This window comes from Nelumbo nucifera, chromosome 4, assembly GCF_055504915.1.
Source record: "Nelumbo nucifera cultivar China Antique chromosome 4, China Antique-T2T, whole genome shotgun sequence".
NCBI classification, from domain to species: Eukaryota; Viridiplantae; Streptophyta; class Magnoliopsida; order Proteales; family Nelumbonaceae; genus Nelumbo; species Nelumbo nucifera.
In genome coordinates, this window is record NC_142652.1 from 73201910 (window position 1) to 73217978 (window position 16069).

General features: G+C 37.8%; 1 long non-coding RNA gene across 3 annotated transcripts; it reads right to left on the minus strand.

Annotated features, from left to right (window-relative positions):
- Positions 1-597: 597 nt before the first annotated feature.
- Positions 598-15666, minus strand: LOC148800726 (uncharacterized). 3 transcript variants are annotated; one of them, XR_016085207.1, is made up of 3 exons: positions 14929-15623; positions 11994-12125; positions 598-783 (listed from the first exon to the last, which is right to left on the minus strand). It is a non-coding gene; the product is annotated as an uncharacterized LOC148800726 (long non-coding RNA). The 3 variants fall into 3 exon arrangements; XR_016085206.1 differs by lacking the exon at positions 598-783 and adding an exon at positions 792-11906; XR_016085205.1 differs by lacking the exon at positions 11994-12125 and having other exon boundaries at positions 14929-15666.
- Positions 15667-16069: the final 403 nt, after the last annotated feature.

Genomic DNA, 16069 nt, shown 5'->3' on the forward strand with positions numbered 1-16069 from the left:
ACCCAATGGTAAAGATAATTCTGTTGTTTGTCAGATTTGTAGACATGTCGAACACATTGCTACCACTTGCAGAAAATATCTAGAGCTTCTAGGTGCCAAGAAATTCCCCCAAAAGAATGCCAATGTTGCTCTCACTGCCTCTTCTACGGGTTCTTCTCATAACCCAACCTGGTACCCAGATTCTAGGGCTACGAATCACCTCACTGCAGATCTCAATAACTTATCCTTGCACAATCCACATAATGGTTCTGAAGAAATTACTGTTGATAATCGTATGCATTTACCCATCTCTCACATTGGCTCTTCTACTATCATACTTCCTCTGGATCTTTTGATTTACATAACATTTTAGTGCCTCGGATCACTAAAAATCTCGTCTGTAAGCCAATTTTGCAAGAAAAAGATGTCTAAACATATTCATACATCCATGCTAAAAAATAACAAAATGAAGCAACAAAAAAGATGTTGCTTATTATATAATGGTAAATGGACCTGTATCAATAAATATTAATTTCACCATGCCCTTTAAATAAAATGCATATCATATATTTAATTAAAAAATCAAATAATTATGAAATTTAGCCAAATAAACCATCATATAAAACAAATTTATCATAACATGTTTATATATACAATTGTCACTTTCAGGTCATAGATCCATAATAGAGTCCAAAAACCAACAAAAAATATAACGAAAAAATCATTTCGCTCTATGATGTCCTAAAGTCTTCGTCAAAATCCAAAGTATACATCTTCGATACCCTCCATGTTAACAATTATTTCCTGAAAAAACAAATACATCTTGTTAATAAAAACTAGATATAATATTATATCTTTGGATCTAATAATAGATGGCTGAGATAGATAAATAGAGAGAGATCTTACATAATAGATATTATATCTTTGTTACAAATGGACTATTTTGTGTGCTTTCACTATTTGTTTTTTCTAGAACAGCATACAAGTTTATGGTTGTATCTTTAACAGTTCTCACCTGCTTTAGAGACTAGGGGTGTCAATTGGACTGGATTTGGTCCAATTTGATCCAGTCCACCATTGATCCATTTAAAAACGGACAACCAAATCCGGTTCAAACCCCATACAAACTAGATCCAATCCAATCCAACTGAAATGCAAATGGACTGGACTGAACCTAATCCGGTCCAAACTAAATGAAACTTTAAATTTTACACAAGAGCCTAGAAAATATATAAAATTCAGAAATATATTATATTCAGAATCACTACAAACAGCTACGAATTGGAAAAAAAACATTGTTCCAATCTGGTTTAGCTAGCTAGATAGCTCTTTCTTTTCTTCCAAGTTCCAATTATTCCCCCAAAAGAACCTCTTTAGTTTCTCTCTTAGCTTCCATATTTTCTTGTTCAACGCACCTGCACTTCTTTCTAATAAATTCTGTTTCTGCTCTACCCATTTTCTTTTCAAAAACTCATTCACATTCAATAGAAAACTTTAGTGCAAACATGATGCTTACTCTTTCTAAATTCTATTTCTGCTCTACCCATTTTCTTTTCAAAACCCATTTACATTTAACAGAAAACTTTAGTGTAAACAAGATGCTTTGTAGTTTGGAACTTTGCATTGCCTGGGCAGCTTTCAGTCTAGCAGTAGGTAGCCCTTTATGTGAAAGCTTTCACTCTGCTCTAGGGACCCCTTCTCCCAGGTAGCCCTTACTATGGTTCGAACTTGGTAGGCTCTGATACCATTTCTTATGTGCTTGACCAACATGCCTCAATCCTTCAAGATGGATGGTTACCGAGCCCATATTACTGTTTTGAAGACTGAAAGTAACCTGACAGTTGAACTCTCAAGACTGTGAACCAATACCCAGAAGGGCTTCATTTTAACTTGGGTGATAATTTCTAGGCTTGCATCAGGCCTGAAAATTTTGCGGGCTGCACCTGAGCCCAATACTAGACCTGGCCTAACCCATAACATTTATAAAATATTATATATGATTAACATAATATATTTAAAGTTGTAGGCAGAGGGTGTGGACCTAGGCCTAGGATACCTTACCATCGGTACTAATGTAGTATTAGCTAGTTTGTTCAAGAACCATTCAAACTGTTATGGTTCTTTCCTATATCTAATGTAGTATTAGCTGGATTTAATAAAGATGATATTTTGTTAAATAACGATGTTTGTTTTTTATTTTATGTCTTATTTGGGTACACATATGTAAAACAATTCTGTTTTGATGTCATTTGACCAACAATTTTGGGTACAACCTGCTGAAGTTTGTTTTGGGTTTGTTTTAGTTTTTTTCCATGTTCTTTTTTATTCTACTGAAGCATTACTAGTTTTTATTAGCATGGGTTTGGATGGAGTTCCCTAGGAAAAGCAGCAGATTCCTAGATGGTTAGCTTTCTTGATTTCTGTGATTAAATCATCTCAGTTTGGGATACTGATAAATGGATATGGTGCCATATGCTTACTTAATTGGAATGCTGATTATTGTCCTAGGTTTTAACTCTTTTTTTTGTTGAATTTCCAATGGATATTAATAGCATCCCACACTAGTAAAATCAGAATTTTGTTGAAGCTATCCCTTGATGTCTTGTGTTATATGGCAACACACACTAGTAAAAGCAGAGCCCATGCAGTAATAACAGTAAAAGTAAAGCCGGGAGATGGGAATTCATTACTGCTTTAAATATAAATAAATACATATACTTCTCATAATAAACTTTTCAGAAAAGAACTACTCCACTAGAATTTGCAACCCATTATATAAACCAGCTATGAGAGTTGATTTAAGCATTTGATTTATATAGGACCCAAAGGTTAGATCCATATCCAATCTACATCTATAAGACCCCAGTATAGTAACTTCCAACCATGCATTTGCTATAACAGAGGTATTTACTACTAATAAAGTAGTAATGGGGCTGCTACTTAATCAACACCAATGGGACCAATAGATATTTACTTCTTTTGGACTTTCTAAAAAAAAAAAAGGTAGTGCAGATCTCTTGTGAAAGAAGGCACAAACTTGTTACAGAGAGAAAAACTTTTCTCTTGGGGAAGGGTATAAACTAACAACTTGGACATGGATATTCTCTGGACCGGTAATTGCATTTCTCAGAATGTTTAAAATTTCGAGTCATCAGATGATTGCTTTTCCTGTACATACATAGCTATGGTATCTTCTGTGAGATGACTGCATGCATGATCTCGTAGATTATTGACATTTTAAGACAAACCTGTGTTACTGGCTATGAATATAAACAGGTTTGGCCCATGATTAACACACATGGCTTTATTCTCATCTAAGTTTACTTTAATATTTTCTTTCCTGTTAATATTACAAACATTAAATTGTGGGCCATATAAGTAAGCTGCATTTCTGCCTTGCAAACTTCCTAGACTAACTTGCATGCAAATGCTAGTTATGGAGGTAGATTGTCATTTGGCCCATGAGGGCAGTATCATACTAAGCTTTTCAGGCCCTGTGGGATAGGGGAATTCTTCTAGAGCTGAACTTTTGGCCTTGGTTCAGGGTTGGGAAATCTTGTTTAGATTGGTAATGCCCAGGACCGGCTGCTAGGCTGCTAGTTTGCTTTGTTGTATTTTACTAAAAAATAAAAATGTGGATATATTTTATTCAAATAATTAGGTTCAATTAGTTACAACCCAATCTTACCTGGGTTGGGCATATTCAAGATAGATGTGACTAAAGCTAAAACTATTTCTAGAACCATTCTGAAAAGCTTTAAGTTCATGAACACCTCTTTGCAGTAACCACTGTCAAGTTTCCTTCTTCCATCTCCATAGTAAATAACTAAATACCTCCTTCATTGTTTTAAGATAAAAAGATTACAAGCCTTGGAAAGCTATGTGATGAATAGGATTTTAAGCCTCTTTGTTCTGAAAACACAATCCTGCCCTATTCAGAAAGAGAGAGAGAGAGAGAGAGAGAGAGAGAGAGAGAGAATTGTAGACTAGCAGTACCAAGAATAAAAAAAGAAAAACTAAAACCCATTACTATAAAACATAAACCTATTTTCATCTGGGTCAAACAGTTACAACCAATTCTACATGAACCAAATTGATAATTGATTTAATGGTTGGTTAATTAATTATCAAGTATGGGGACGTTGATTGGGATGAACTAGGAGGTCATGGACAACAATATGTGTAAGGAACTAAGCATTCTATCAGATAGTTACATAGCTTTAAAGGGCCTGCATACAAAATAACCATATATGAGAATGTTATGGGCCCGCGAATAGGATCTCGTCACGGGTCGGTCCACGGGGGAAACCCTCTGTTTTCCCTTGTTCCTCCCTGCTCTTGATGAACCTATCTAGGTGCCCTAATGGTGATTTGTTCAAGAGATCACCTAACTCTCCTTTACTCCCTTTCTTGACTGAATATTCGATATCCTCATTCAATAATGGTGTCTCCTTAAATAGGAGATTACAAGAGTCCTAATCTTAGGGAGTCTCCTTGCTGAATAGGGAGACTTCCAATTCTATCTTGCTAAGGATAAGATAAACTAATCCTAATCTGATAACAAGATAAACTAATCCTAATCTGGTAATAAGATAAACTAATCCTAATCTGATAACTTACTAACAAGATAAGATAAGAACAATAGAATAAGATAAGAACAAGCAAGATGATCTAATCTAATCTGGCGGTGGGTCAAGTTCCTGTTGCTGCCGCGGCGATGGTATGTCTTTCCGAGGAATGCGTCCATAACAAAGAACGACTCAGGAGAAGGTCTCAAAGTAAAATATAAAATGAAACACAGAAGAAGCTATGACCCATAATCTTAAGTCCACATGCTAGAGAAATATTTTGAGTGGAAGAAACATTCAATCATAACCCATTGAACATTCCTTATACAGTTATACCGACTCCAAAGAGCCCCCTCCCCCCCCCCAAAAAAAAATAAATAAAATAAATATGCTGGATAATATATATAGATATATTGATGCTACAGTTCTCTTTTTCTTTTCTTCTTTTTCTATTTGGATGATTCAGTAATGTGGTTCAGTCTTCTATAGCAATAGAGTATACAGAAAATCAATTTCTGGAGAGATTTGAGCATCCCAAAGCTACTAAAACATATGTGAGGAGAAGGATGAACCAATGGTAGCATCCAGATTTGGAAGCTGACAACAGTTTCTAAATCCATAATTTCTATTTTTTTATGTTTTCAAACCAACTATTATTTTCTGTGGCAAGTTTTCTATTTTTTAGGTCTACAATTAATAATTCCCTATTTGTTTAGGCAAGTGTTAGGTAAAGTGATTAAGTTAATTACTATTTGATGATTTTCTATTTTCTTTCTATTCTTAGGGATTTCTAGGATTCTAATCAGGAACCTGGTGCAGTTTTAGTAATTGCCAAATTTCTATTCAGTAAAAGCTTTGAAGAATTCTAATCAAGCTGGTTCCGATACTAGCTTCTTAACAAATCAAACATCAATCGGAATTCAATTCCGATTTCTGTCTGAACCAAACAGGTAGGGGGAATAGCCCATTCCGATTCCAATTTCAAGGGATTCCCATTCCGATTCCAATTCCAATCGCGAACCAAACAAACCCATTCTTTACTTCTTCCACGACAATAGAGTGATATTAATAAGAGGAGACTGATCTTGTAGAACATATGCTTGGGCAAAAAGGCCAAGAGATTGTTTCTTGTTGTAGATGGCAGAAGAGATGATTTTATTCTTGTGATCAGAAATTTATGAAAGAGGCCATTACCTAATGCAGATTCAATTATCAGACAGGTGAAATAGATACAAGACTAAGCCTTTTGGCAGAACCATGTGTAGAGAACACTGATGTGGGCCCCACAGCTGTGTTCGTAGGACAGTATGTGAATTATTTGCTTCAGTCATGGTAGTGTCAGTTGGTGGTCAGCCTTGAACCCTAATAGGTTTCAGATTAGGAAAAGTAGAAGAAAAGAAAGAGAAAGGAAGAAAAAAGAGGAAAAGAACTGGAGAAACAAAGGTTGAAAGAAGGGACAGATTCAGAATGATCTGCCGCCGCCACTCTCTTAGTATTTATAGGTTATGTTCAGTACATAGGGAAAATGACAGATCTGCCCTTAGTACTTACAGGACAAATAAAGCAAATAAAAAACTGAAATAACAAACTGACCACCAACTGACACTACCATGACTGAAACAAATAATTACACATACTATCCTACGAACATAGTGGGGACCACAACTGTGGGGCCCACATTAGTGTTCTCTACACTCCCCCTCAAGTTGGGAATAGATATTTATCATTCCCAACTTGGATAGGTTTGCCTCTAACTTCTTCCTTGGTACTGCCTTGCTGAAAATATCTGCGAGCTGCATGTTGGATGTGATATACAGGAGACACACTTCTTGTGATGAGACTCTCTCTCGCACAAAATGTCGATCAACTTCAATGTGTTTAGTTCTGTCATGCTGCACCGGATTGTGGGCTATATTAATAGTTGCATGATTATCACAATACAGCATCAAGGGCTTCTCATAAGCAATACCCAACTCTTCAAGTAGTGACCTCAGCCATAGGATTTCAGCGACTCCGTTAGCCATTGACCTGTATTCAGCTTTAGCACTAGAGCGGGAAACAACACTCTGCTTCTTACTCCTCCAAGAGACAAGGTTACCTCCCACAAGGGCACAATATCCAGAGGTAAACCTCCTGTCATTAGCACTCCCAACCCAATCGGCATCTATATAGACCTCCACCTTCATGTGATTATTGTTCTTGAACAGTATACCTCTACCCGGGCATCTCTTCAAGTATGCTAATATTCTCTCTACCGCAAGAAGATGAGTAGTTCTAGGGGAATGCATGTACTGGTTGACAACACTAACTGCATAACTAATATCTGGCCGAGTGAGGCAGAGATAATAGGAGCTTTCCAACCAACCGTTGGAACATAACTTTGTTTTCAAGAGGCTCCCCGCCCTCTGCACTAATCTTATGATTTTGTTCAATGGGTGTATCAACAGGCTTAACACCTAACTTTCCAGTTTCCGCCAACAGATCTAGAACATATTTTCTCTGGGAGACAAAGATCCCTTGTTTAGATCTAACAACCTCAATACCCAAAAAGTACCGTAGTGTACCAAGATCTTTCACCTCAAACTCTTGATGAAGGAGTTGTTTAAGGGACTCAATCTCCCTACTATTATTTCATGTCACTACAATATCATCCACATACACAGCAAGCAGGGTCAGAGAGGAGTCCACCCTCTTAATGAACAGTGTATGATCTGACTGGGCCTGTACATAACCGAATTTTCCAAGGGCTAGTCTGAATCTATCAAACCAGGCTCTAGGTGACTGCTTCAAACCATACAATTCCTTGTTCAGTCGACAAACCTTCTTACCTGTCTCTGTATCATAGAATCCAGGAGGCAACTACATGTAGACCTCTTCCTGTAAGTCTCCATTCAGAAAAGCATTTTTAACACCCATCTGGAACAGGGGCCAAGAATGACTTGCTGCAAGGGATAACAAAACTCGGATGGTGGTCATCTTGGCTACTGGGGCAAAGGTCTCCAAGTAGTCTATACCATAAGTCTAGGTGAACCCCTTTGCAACCAGCCGGGCTTTGTACCTTTCAATGGAGCCATCAACATTATGCTTCACAGTAAATACCCATCTACATCCAACCGGTTTCTTTCCTTTGGGTAGGTCAACTAGCGCCCAAGTATTATTTTTCAACAGGGCATCCATTTCAACTTGCATTGCATCTTTCCACTCTGGAACTGATAAGGCTTCTTGCACTGTTCTTGGAATAGGGACATTGGCAATGGAAGTGAGATAGGACTGGTAAGAGGGAGATAGGCGATCATAGGATAAAAACTGGGAAATGCAGTGAGTTGTAGATGTGGTGCAATGTCGTTTCCCTTTGCGGACGGCAATAGGGAGGTCAAGGTCAATCGCAGGAGGTAAAGGAACAGTGGAAGGTGTCTCAGTGGGCTCTGGGACTGTAATACCTGGATCTGGAGCCGCAGAAGGAACTGGAGCTGGCCTGGACTACCGATGACTGGGATCAACCTACCTGCATCGCCTGTGATAGACTCTCAACTCCTGATCCCTCTGACCACCCTCACCATTACAGCCTTCATCACCCAATGGAATAGGTAAAGGAACAGCCCCACTCCCACTGCGCTCCCCCTGAAGAAAAAGACCCAAATCCCCACTCTCACTGCTCTCCCCATGAGGAGAAACCCTAGGATAAAAGGGTGTCTCCTCAAAGAAGGTGACATCCATGGAGACAAACTTTTCCCCGAAACAGGATCATAGCAACAATAACCCTTTTGAGTTTGTGCATAGCCGAGGAAAATGCATTTGGAGGCCTTGGGTCAAACTTGGAATGATGGGGCCCGAGAAGCTAAACGAAACAGGTACAACCAAAGGTTTTAAGGGGAATGGTAAACAACTCCTCGTCTGGGTATAGAAGGGAAAAAGGGGTTTTCATATCAAGAACCCGAGAAGGAAGCTGATTAATGAGATATACTGTCGTGAGGATGGCATCACCCGAGAAGCGAATAGATACATTGGAGGTAAACATAATGCTTCTAGCCACCTCCAAGATGTACCTATTCTTCCTTTCGGCAACTCCATTCTACTGTGTTGTATGAGGGCAAGTGCTCTGGTGAATAACTCCATGATGGAGGTAAGAGGTCAATGGCTTAGCAAAGTATTCCTTTGCATTATCAAATCTAAGAACTTTGATCTTGGCCCCAAACTGGGTTAGAATCATCTGATGGAAGTTTTGAGTCAGAGCAGGAACCTCATCTCAAGAACGCATAAGGTAGACCCAAGAAAAACGGGTATGGTCATCAACAAACAACAGAAAATATCTGTACCCACCCATAGAAGGGATGTGATATGGCCCCCAAACATCAGTATGCACAATATCAAAAGAATAATTACTCCTTTTATTACTCAAAGAATAAGATGTTCTACAATGTTTGGCAAGCTCACAACTCTCACATCTCAACTTTGACAACTCAACAGACTCGAATAAAGCAGGAAACAGACTTTTCAAGGACCGGAAAGATAAATGACCTAATCGGTTATGCCAAAGCATAACCGGACTCACAAGCTGAGAAACAAAGGACTTCTTATCCACTGGCTCTTCCCAACGAGAACTCTCTCCGAGCAGATAGATCCCATTCGTCTCACGGCCAATCCCAATCACCTTCCTCATCTCCAAGTCCTGAAAAACACATCGGTCAGGGAAAAAGGTTACTGAACAGTTCATATGTTTGGTAATACTACTGACTGAAAGCAGGTTAGTATCAAGCTTAGGAACATGCAAGACTGAAGATAAAGAGATAGTATCCGATAATTTTATGTCACCCTTGCCAGAAATGGGAACAAGAGAGCCATCAACAATGGATACTCTATCTCTATCGAAGGACAAGTGATAAGTAGTGAACAATGATCGCAAGCTAGTCATATGGTCGGATGCACCTGAATCTATTACCCAACAATGTTCAATATTACTTGGAGCTGAAGCATGGTAAGCTGAGGCTCAAGTACTTGAATGTGCAAAGGCAGATGTGGCATGGGTCGTTGGTGACTGAGATGGCTGAGTTGAACTCCCAATTTCCTTTTCCAACTGTATTAGGGCAGTCCAAACTGTAGCTAAGGTCTCTAGGGGTGTGCCTTTTGTGCATGACGAGGATGTTGAATCAATATTCACAGCCACATGAGCATTACCCTTCTTATTTCTCAGTTTTGCTAGGACCAAATGAGGATGCAGCTTCCAACAAGTATCTTTTGTATGCTTGGGTTTCTTGCAATGTTCACATACCAGGTCTCGTTTATCTTCCTTCTTGTCCCTTTTTGGATCACCCCCTGACTTAGGTTTAACAGCTGTCAAGGCTGGGGAAAAAGGCAGTAGTTGCATCATGACTGTCTGCCTGGTCTCTTCACTATGCACTAGGGAGTATGCTTGGGAGAGGGTCACACTATCTCTGGTCAGTGTCTGTTGCCGCACAATGTCATATTCTGAATTCAGGCCAGTCAAAAATTTAAACACCCTATTTTTCTCGACTTGCTTTCTGTGAGTCTATGTATCTCTAGGACTCTCCCACTTAAGAGTCTCTAAGTGATCAATCTCATGCCACAAGGATTTCAAGGTAGAGAAGTAGATAGAAACTGGTTTCTCTCCTTGTTTAAGACTATTCACTTAACACTTCAGTTCATAGGCTCTAGCAACATTAAGGGGTTAGGAATAGGTTTCTTTCATAACATCCCATATCTCCTTAGCTGTCTTGGCTCACAAGTAATTTCGGCTGATATGTGGCTGCATAGAATTACACAGCCATGCCATAACCAAGTAGTTCTCTTGAACCCACTTGGTGTACATCGGGTCTTCCTTGGAAGGTTCTTTCACATCTCCCAAGAGGTAGCCCAGTTTTCCCCTTCCCCCAATAGCCAACATGGCTGATTGGGCCCATTCCAAGTAGTTTGACCCGTCAAATCTCACAGTTGTAATCTGAAATCCAGTTTCAGATATACTACCATAATTGTTGTTCCCAAAACTACCTTCTCCCTGATTTTTAAACTCCATCTTTGGTCAAGAATCAGTAGGTACGAACTGTTAGGGTCACTACAACAGAAAACAGCACTTGGACAATCGATCACAATCAGAAATCAGTATGGAATCAATGCAGGTCTGATCTGAAACCAATCGGCAATCACAGTACCAAGTAGTCCGTACAAGTTTTCACCCCCTAAAAGAGCTCGAAACCAAAAATAGGTCTGAAACCAGCTTAGAGAGCAATCTGAGATGCTGGAACAGAATTAGGGTTTCAATCGTAGGTCTGAAATAAGTGCTTAGCCACACTTTCCAAGCAGTCCGTACAGTTAGGTTTTGTCGTAGGGTCAATGTGAAACACTAAAACTGATTACCTTTGGGAGAAAACCCTAAAACAAGCACTTTCCAAGGGGATAACAAGAGTTCGGCCCAACAGAAAGTTTGCCACAAGGTTAATGTCAAACCCTAGAACAGAGAGAAAACCCTAAAACAGTTCACTCGCTCCTTCTAGATAGGTCCAACCTGTCTTGACTGATAGCAGTCTCTAGAAAATAAATAAGACTTACCCAGAGAATGTTGTTCACTACCTTCCAAGGTTGCCTGAACCCTAGCCTTCTCTGATTCTTCCTGATTACCAACACTCTGCAAGCCGTGGCAAGTCTTCAACAGCTGCAAACATCTTCTAGTAACCTCCAAGAATCAGCCAACGTATACTTCTTCATAAACTTCCAACCCTAAATAGTTCTCATGTGGTCGGCTGGACTAGACTCACATGATAAACCCTAGATAGATAGGCTCTGATACCAAGTAGACGATCAAGACTACAATCAGCCTTGAACCCTAATAGATTTCAGATTAGGAAAAGTCGAAGAAAATAAAGAGAAAAGAAGAAAAGAGAGGACAAGAACTAGAGAAACAAAGGTTGAAAAAAGGGACAGATTCAGAATGATCTGCCACCGCCACTCTCTTAGTATTTATAGGTTATGTTCAGTACATAAGGAAAAGGACAGATATGCCCTTAGTACTTACATGACAAATAAAACAAATAAAAAACTGAAATAACAAACTGACCACCAACTAACACTACCATGACTGAAACAAATAATTACACATACTGTCCTACGAACACAGTGGGAACCACATCTGTGGGGCCCACATCAGTGTTCTCTACACCATGTAATGGTTCCATCCAGAAACTGTGGCAAAAATGTGTATGGCACCGTAATAGACTCAGAAATGAAGTCAAACAAAGAAACCAAGGAGTAGCCCCAATAAGTGATAAAATGAGAGAAAGTAGACTTTGTTGTTGAACCAAAAACTTTTCCTAGTGCATATTTGTCCAAAGATCACATCTCTAGAACCTATAAAAAGAAAATAAAAATCAGTAAATCAAAGGTTTTAAAAAAGTAAGAAAACTAAACTTCAATGAAAAAAAAAAAAAAACTTACCAATGAAGTTAGCCAAGCAACACTTGAACCAACAGCATCCCCAATTGTTCGATAGCATCCATAACATCCATAATGTTTCACAAAGTACAAAGTACTTGGTGGAATTGTCAATTGGCAATAGTAAAATGTTACCTGGCAATACCATTAGGCCAAAAATAATTCCAACCTGTTGACTGTAGGTGAGAGCTCTCTACTCAGTACTTAGCCCCATGGGAGATAAGTCTCTTTTGAAGCTGGTCCATTTAGGGACCACTGCAGATTAAAGAAAGATAGAAAAAAGGAAATTAATCTATTCCATGGACAATCTAATTTATCAATCATGGTGGGTTCTGTTGCCTCAATGAATCAAGGTGGTCTCAAAAACTAAACGTTTTTTTGATAAATAATTCGAGATTTTATTAAAACTTAAGGTAATAAGCTGTAGCAACACTGCTCATGGGTTACTGTTATTGTTCACGGAAATTGTAACCAAGGGGTCTTTTGTTTTTTTTTTTGTTTTCCATGAGGGCCTTTTTGTTATTTAGATAGCTTAATGTTTTGTTGTCCTTTGTTGTTAGTTTGCTGCTTGGGATGCAAGTTTCTTTAATATGGCTTGTAAGGAAAGCTTCTCAGTTATTAGTTTATATAAAGAAAAACGCAGATCTGTAAAGGGACTTTTGGTTTATTTACAATCCATATTATCAATTTGAAAGGCTTGTTACAGACCTTACAACTTGTTCCTTGTTCTGATCATCTTCATTCTCTAAATTTATCTCTTCCCCTACTCTCCCTGCATCAGCTTGCCTCAAGGGGGCCCTTACAGAAGCAGAGGGCCCAATCTCCCATGGTTAGGAATGAAAGATGTTTAACATCACCAATAACTACTTGAGAGGTAATGCAACTCAGAGAAAAATAAACAAATTGAAACTTTCACATGCTTGAATTGTTGAGTATACTTGAAGCACTTTAGTATGATTCACATATATTTGCTTTCACTTCCCCATTTACATATGGTTACTCTTTTAAGGGCTGAAATGTTGGCTCTAATTCAAGGATTAAAATTGATGGTTACTCTGTTATATCTTCCTTTAGATCATGACAAAAGTGTGCTCTTCTTCCCAAGAAAAGGACACTTCCTACATTTTCTAGATAGAATGATAAGTAGGGATCGCAATGGGGCAGGTTCTGGGAGTGTTGGTAAATTCTAGACCCTCACCACCTCCCCAAAACTCCCAAACTGTAACCCCCAAGCAACAGCGGGTTGGTTTTTCAAAATTCAAACCCTCTTTGGACATGAAAATGCAAAACATTCCCCAATATACTACCCCCTCACATTTAATGGTGGGGTGGGTCGGGTCCAGAACACGCATCTTTTTTTTTATCAATAACAGAAATAATCCATTGGTATGGAAGCAAATTAACCTGCATCTAATTTCGTGTTATGTATAAGCAATAAACAAGCAAGATAACAAGAACAAACATCAAAATGTTCAATTATCTGACTGAAACATGTAGAAAATACATAAACTATCAATTATCAAAACATTATTCCTGGCCCAAAATTCATTTTTCAAATGAGAAAAAAAAAAACTGCTAAGGTGGGTACACACTAGGTAAGGTGGAAATTGCCATCCCTAATGATAAGAAAATTGTCCATAAAACCAAAATAGAGCTTCATAAATATGCTCCTTCAATGACATTAAATCCCTCAAGAAATATTTGGCTCTTTCTAAAGCTTGTAGAACATACAATAACCATGACTTGAATTATATTGAAACCACCCTCAAACCTACTCTAGGGTTTCTATATGAAACCCACAAACATCAAATAAAGTTACCTTAGTATTACCTAAAGTAATAGTTCATTGGTTCAACCTTAGCTAAGTTGAGATCATTTTGCCCTTTAAAAAGGTTAAAATTATTTGTAGAACATAAAAGCATACCCTTTAGTTTCCACTAATAATACCATATGCAATAACTCCCCAATGCCTATAGCAACTACTCAACGTCCAAGAAAAAAATAGATTTTAGGATTTGCTTTACTTTTGCACTTTCCTTTTGCTTTTTTCCTATAAATGAATCAAATAAAGTGTAAACATGCTCCAAACAAAACCAAACTAGGTAAAAGTATATGATGGAACAGTGATGCAACGAAAATATCAAACCAGAAGAAAACAACAACAAAATGTGATAAAACTTGAGGTGAGACAGCACAAATTGAAGTTGAAATGAAGAACTCCCCGCTCTTTAGGGCTGAAATCACTACTTTAGTGGATAGTATAAGCCTGTTTCAATTTATATTCATTTAGCTAAATGACCCTCTGTCTGTGGCCAGTGTTTTTTTTCATCTAAATTCAACAATGCAAATTTTATATGACTAACAAGTTGAATCTTTGACATACAAGTTTAAAGAACTAGTTGCTACTGGTGCCCAAAAGCCACAGCTGGATAAATGAATATCAAGGATCTATTTGGAACAATAAAATACAACCATTGTTGGATTTCAATCGAACAGCCAATATTCTCAATCTCTTAGATTTTTTTATGAAAAAGAAAAAAGAAAATAAATAGAAAATAAAATTCAATTTTATCTTATCTTACAAGAAAACAAACTCAAAGTTATCACAAATAGTGGATCCCAAACAAAAACATTGGGTGTGATTGCCCTTTAGTTAGTAGGAGGTGGTCATTCCTTAAATAAAGAAAAAAAAAATCAATCAATCGAAAAATCCTTTACCAAAAAATAAATAAATAAATAAACCTAATCTAAATACTCAAGATATGAAGAAATTAATCCCATTACCAATAAAAGTAAAACAAAGAAAAAAAAAGGGTTCTTCATTTAAAAAATTGTGTACTAAAATTTAAAACCAAAAATAACACAACTAACAAGCTACCTATTCAAGTAATAAACATAACTTCAATCAAAATAGAAAGGATGTGGTAAAGGGTTTTACCTCTTAGAGCCTTAGAATGTTGAACTGATATCAACTCGGATGATTTCTTTCTGACAATGGCAATGGCATTTCAGTTTGGCCTTTGAACTGAAGATTAATGGACAGGGGGTATCTACGACAAGGTACGACGCAAAGATGATGGGAAGAGAAGTCCTCCTCTGCTAGGCCTTTCGATTGGTGGCATTTTTCTAGGATTGGACTAGAAAGACATATAGCATCTTCAGATAGGGGTTTCCATCTATCTCTAAAATTCATGTTTCAACACCCTCCTCAAATGTTTTACCAAAAAAAAAAAACACACAAAAATCAAAATAAACTAATAGAACCTAAAATGAAACAAAAATAGACAGGTTCAAAATTGAACTAACTAGCTTCAAGCATCAGAAGACCAATGGCTGAAGATATAATGACATGCACAGCTGAACTCAATGTATCTTGCAAGAGATGTGCGTTACCGGAGAGAAGAACACACTAGTTTTGAGCGAAAAAAGTAGGGTTCTCTGCTGTGGTGGCTTCTGATGAATGCGGTTTTGGTAGTATAGCACAGGAGACGTGTGTTGCCAGAGCCCAGAGAGAAGAAGAATGGGCGCTGTGGTGGCTTCTGATGAATGCGGTTTTGCTAGTATAGCGCAGGAGACGTGCGTTGCCAGAGTCAGAGTCCAGAGAGAAGAAGAATGGGCGCGGGAAGAAATTGGTATTCATGCGCCAATTTTTATTGCATATATTTTCTCCAATGTGGTTAAATCTACACCATTGATCTAAAAATGAAATCAATGGTTAAAAAAATGCTGATACAGTAGCTTCTAAAAGTGATTTAAACGACGATTTAATAAATGCCACTTAAAAACCATATTTTTAGCGGTAATTTTCTTATATTTTTAACGGCATTTTACTAATTGGCACTTAAAATTGTATATAATGGCATTTTTAATAAATGCCATTAAAAATAACATAGAGTGGCGCTTATATAAATGACAGTAAGAAAAACGCCATTAAATCATCACTTTCTTGTAGTGTGATGCCTTTGTTTTCTTGTAAATGATTGGATGACGGGGAAGATTCTCTTCAAATGACCAATTAAAGATGATTTATACAAGGTGCAATTTGTTTCTAGCGGTCCTGCTACTTTGATTGGAGAATG